The sequence below is a fragment of the Lates calcarifer genome, linkage group LG3 (genome assembly GCF_001640805.2).
Source record: "Lates calcarifer isolate ASB-BC8 linkage group LG3, TLL_Latcal_v3, whole genome shotgun sequence".
Lineage (NCBI taxonomy): Eukaryota > Metazoa > Chordata > Actinopteri > Centropomidae > Lates > Lates calcarifer.
The window spans coordinates 2,945,069-2,951,068 of record NC_066835.1 but is presented as its reverse complement, the minus strand read 5'-3'; positions in this window follow the sequence as shown (position 1 = coordinate 2,951,068).

Here is a 6,000-nt window from a genome sequence, read left to right as displayed (position 1 = left end):
CTGATGTTTAATATGCTTGATATATTCCATAGTATGTTATTGTGCTTTCTTGACATATTATCAGTTGTTACTTTATTTGGGGTGGATGAACTCTCAGTATAATGGAGTACAGTTCAACATACATTTCATCCTCCAAAATGAACAGAAGGCTCATTCAACATCTCTTCAAAAAATTGGACAGGGTAGTCTTTATGACATTGGAACTTATTTCAAGACTATTGCATTAGGTAACACATAGGTACGCATTTGAAAATTCACTGAAGAATTAGATTAGGTGTGATTACTCAGAAATGATGATCAAAAGCTGTTTTAAGGCCAATTTCTTCCACTGAGATTTGTATGGTCTACTTTGAAAAATTGCTGATGAGGCAAAGCCAACACAATGTCATTATCCTCAGTGCTGCTAGCATGCATTATTTATCAAGTCATTTAAAGCTAATATCAACCACTGCTCAATGTTTTGTTCCTGGTCAATGTTCTCTCTTATAATAGCTGACGTACTACTGTACAGCGACATGCACTGTTATTGTCTATGGGGCAGTGGAACAAACAGGGTCATCACACTCAGCTCTGTCCCTGCCTGCCCTTTTAGTGGATGAGTCCCATCTGTTAGGCCTCATTAGAGTGAAAACCCAAAACGGGACTATTGTGTACATACTGAGGCGAAAGGAGAGTGGGAGGTTGCGGACAAGGTGGCGGGGGGTTAGATCAGGAGGAGTGGTACAGAAACCAAAGGATTAGCTAATGGCACAGCAACTGAAGGGGGGTTATAGCTGAGGTTGAGGACCTGGATCTTCACGGGGTCAGTTGCATTGACCTTAAGGGTCAGTGTATCAGATAGGCAACATTTGTGTTGTTTGTTTTGTTTGTTTGTTAGTTAGCAACTAGCTAACTGTGACAGTCTTCCTGCTTGTTTCTGTACAATGTAGAATTAGCAATATAGAATTACTATGTTCACCATAGTAAATTCAGAAAATTAAATAGTAAAATCTATCTATCTATCTATCTATCTATCTATCTATCTATCTATCTATCTATCTATCTATCTATCTATCCTTTGAATAGATAGATAGCCTCCTAATATATTTATGTGCACTTATCTTTGATATTGAGGCTCATGCTCATGTTTCACCATTAAACGAGGTAGGTGTATCACTGGTCTGATTTGATTAGTTGTAAGGTCAGCTGGTCTTTTCTTACAGATAGTGATGTTTAGTGGAGAACAGTTCCAAGTATCTACAAGTAACAGTTGATGGCCATTAGGAAGAGAATGGAGGATGGACCACAGCCCTGCTGGATGACTGATTCCACTGGAAACCACTAATAGAGCATTATCTTTCTGACAGGAGAACTACATCGATTTTACACATCTGTTTACAGCACTTTGAGTACTACAGCACTGCAAATGTGAACAAAGTTTTATGAAGTCTTTTGTGGCTCCAGAGGGAGCTTCACAAAGTCTGATGAACAAGTCAGTGTCAGCTTGGTCTGAAGACTTCAAGTTTGTGCTGGGTAATGTAAGACAGGGAAGAAGAACGTGTGTAATAAGATACATAATGTCTATGGTTCCACTGCACTATCCATTTTTCTCAGAGAGCAGTGCCAAGTCCAGATCTTCTAAGTGGGGAAAGAGGTCCACAGGAAGCCTCTAGCTTTGCCTGACATTATATTCTTCCTGCTTCAATAGATTTCAGAAAAACAATGGGATTGAGAATATTATTATTAATACTATTGATGTTATTTGACAGGTCACAATTGTTGCCCAGTTTTATAATGTAAATGTTTTTATTATTGACTTTTACACAAAGATCACAACTGACCCCTTGTTTTAAATTAACAACACAGCACATTTCTACACTACATTCTGCACGTGAGGAGCCATCACTCAGACATACACACACACACACACACACACACACACACACACGCACACATGCAGAGCAAATGGGGGGTTGGGGGCAGGGATGCTGAAACCACTTCTAGACAGCCTGCAGCCTCCCAGAGAGCAGAGCAGCTGAGCTGATGATTATGTAACCCACAGTTACATAAAAGTTATCACTACACTTAAACACGGCTGCCCTATAGATTTAGCATCATGGTAACAGAGGACATACTGTATTGCCTTGCATGTAATATTTACAAAAAAAAGGCTTTTGTGTTCCTTATGAATCAGACTTCAGTTACTATGAGGGTTGAATTCTCTGCCGTACCTTATCAGCGTTCATCGTAAGCAGCAAATGTCACTGTTTTTGTTGCTGCTCTCTTCCATGACTGAAACCTCAATGGGATATTAGTAATTGCTGTGTTCTGGCTACCTGCACATGTAACAGCCTCCTCCCTGCATGCCCTAGAGACAAACATTACGCCTGCCAGGCTTCCTATCACAACAGTTACAGCACAAACATGGAGGACTCCCTGTCCCCCATTTCCTAATCTGCTCACTATTGGATCCCACTCTGTGGATAGGGGGGGGGGGAAGCAGGGAGGTAGCCCGCACCGTGTTTATGTGGCCTAAAAATGGGTCAGGCTTCCAGCTCCAGCTCCAGCACACACCAGCATGGCTGAGTGCTTCTGAAAGGAGGGTCCCACTCCTCCACCGTCTTAGGAATGCTTCCTGTGGATCAGCTGCTGCTGCTGGAGTGTGTGTGACACAGTGGCAGCCCAGTAGGAGATGCATAGATTAATAATAACCCCCCATGTTTGCCCACCATGCAACCCCTTGTCCTCTCTTTTATCACAGAGCTTTGAAACCACCATGCACTTAACCCTGTACGCTGCTTTGTCAGACAGCAAACGCGGCATGTATAAATCAAACCTAAACTTACTTAAACAAATGAGCTAGATCTTAATATTTGAAGAAACCTACGAGTGAGCAGATTTTTCTCCCTGATGATCAAATTGGAACATTAATCATTTCTGCCAAGCTGTTTTTGAAAAAGTGAGGGAAAATGTTTGGATTTAGTTGATTCAAACTCATCTAAAAATGCAAATGAGTAAGCAAGTTCCCTAATTCAAAGCGATGACCTGATTACCAAAACTGACTTTTTTAATCTTAGCCACAAGGCTGAATCTATGAAAAGATAATCAGCAACACAAACACACACATAAACAAAGTCTAAAACCTCGTTCTCCCAGACAAGACCAAATCCTCTTCTGCACACACACACAGACAGCCCTCCTGTGCCTCCCCCTGCCCTCCCCATCTCTCTGTCTCCGTCATTTGCCCGTCTTTGTCCTGTGTAGCACCACAGATCCAGTTCGTGGGGGAGACTGATGCTGGCAGGCCGTGAACACCATCTGGTCCTCTTCACTAAGACAGAGCGGCTCAAGCACATTCAACTGACTGGGACTGAACACACAGGACACCACAGGCTCATAATGATGGGTGAAAAATATCATAATGTGAATAATCTGCATAACAACAATGTCAGCCGTGGTTTGAGCTGAACAAGCTAATTTGCTGTAAGACTGTTCTATCTATAGTGGAGGGACAGAAAATGAATCATGTCTGATTACAGTTCAACATTTGGAGGACCTGTAAATCTCACTAACTAACTTGCTATGTATTTTATTTCTTGGATTCTCTGCTGTTTTCCCCCCTGCCACCAGGCTTATGCTAAGCTAACCATCTTCAGGCTGTAGCTTCATATAAAATGGACAGATATGAAACTGGTAACTAGTTGTACTATTCCCTTATAGAATCCTTTTAATATCTACCTTTTTAAAAAATAGAGAGGTTTAACAGTATTTTATGAACTTTTTCTTAGACCTGTGTGTTTCTCGATACCCAGTCTATTTTTAGTGCAACCTCAAAATATTCTTTTATAGAGCCACTGATACAGAGTTATTCATGTGTGTGGGTTATTGAATATGAATAGATGCATTTGTGTATTTTTATTTGACATATTTATTGTCTTTAGATGATTCTGTGCATTTGAATGACACAGAAGTAGCAAACACAAATTGCTACCATGTAACTTGGTTATGCTGTTGCAGCTTATTGCTCATGTGGTTGTGTCTGTTTCTTGTTTGTAAAAATGTCTGTGCTTCATATCTGTGCTGCTGCTTCTGATTCTGGTTATTATACTGGTTATGGTGTGTACTGTTGATGATGATGATGATGATGGTGTTAAAAGCAACAACAAAATCACACATGCATATGCAGACACGCACACACACACACAGACACACATACACAGACAAACAACAATAAACACATATTGTCACCTACCTAGTAATTTGTCATACAGGTAGTTTAGGTTAAATGTGCTGAGGCTTATACAGCTGTATAGGTTATGTCCCCATAGACAGACTATATATGTCTCCATAGAATATATAACAAAGTGGAAGTTAAAGCATAGAAAAGTCAAATTTGAACAGTCTCATTACATTCACTACTTTCTACAGGAAATAAAAGTCCCAATTAAAACTACTAAAAAGCAGTGTTATTGATGTTTCAGTATAATCATATCATGATGATATTGTATATTATCTACAAATTCAGTGAATGATTCAAAAATTTGAAATAAAAATTTTTTTGGTTTACTTATATGAAGAGTTCAAAGTTTAGAAAACAAGAGAAGAAACTTTATTGCTTTTATTTCATGCGACTTTGCATATATTGATGGCAGCATTGTAAAATATTCTTATTAATACTGGGATTTTACCCATATCACCCAGCCCTAGTAATGGCTACACACAGCAATAGGATCTTTGTGATTTGGGTGAATTGACCCTTTATTTGTACTCTTCCTCTTGCTTCCTCAGAAATGCTCTAAAATTGATTCAAAAAAACACATTTATACTGAGAGCTTCCCTGTAGGTAGCTGCACTCTCACACTGTTGACCGCTGCACACATCCTGCAGTAACAACTGCAGTAAAACAGCGTCAGTGCTCAAAGGCACCTTGCCCCTTATCTGTACGAGTGTGTTATTTTTTTCAATTTTCCCACCCAGACCCAGGGGATTTGTACCAGTGACCTCTGGGGAATGAAGAATCATGTCTGCGAGCTGATGTGAGTAATTATGTTTCATTTCAGACTGTGAAGCCGCACAGCCCTATTGGTGACTCTGCTACTGTATAAAGTGTAAGACTGAATCAGGCTGTCTGTAACCATCTGATCAGTCAGGCCACAGCTTCACTCAATGACCCACAGTCTCCACTGGCATCCAGTGTGCAGAATGGACTGATTTGTCTCCCTCTGCGCTGAAACATCAGACTGAAAGTGGCTTCAACACACATATAAATCACTGGCCTAAATCACAGGATGAAATGACATCCACATGGCAACAGTAAAAATAGATCTAACTGTAGGCCTTGTGGTAACAAATATTTTCAGCACGGCATCACAGTGACTGAACAAACACTGATCTGCTTCTCCTGTCGTCAGAATAATGTTAAGCTAAAAATAGTCCAAAATCAAATAGTCCGGGTTAGGTCGATTGAAACTAAATTGAATCCAAGCTTTGGCATTTACATAACGCCTGCAGTTTTATTGGAAAACTACATGAAACTGTGAAGCAGCGAATTGTAAAGATTCAGAGATATCACTTAAAACCTACAGTTTAGCGTTCATATTGGATCTGAACATAAATAAATTAAGAGCACACGAGTACTTAACTTTCATGAAACATAGAAGACCAGTAGTGTTGATAATTAATTGGAGTAAAAGAGACAGAGGATTTTAACTAAGAGGGACCAAGACCAGGATTTCTGTGTTTGAGCATTTACAGACAAAACAGACATTATAGTGACAGCTGGGAGAAGAAAAGCAAAGTATAAAATATCATTCCTTTCCTGAAACAAGGGTGTTGCCAAATTTTCCCCACAGTTCTGTGGCCTGATGTACTCCCAGGAGTGAAAAAGCAGGAATTCTAAGCAGAATTAGTTTAGAAATGAATTAGTTTAGAAACTAATTCACTGGAGGATATTTTTAGGATTTAATTTCAGACCTGCTCCCACATCCTACCAGTGCTTTAAAGGGTGACTGTCAACGCACT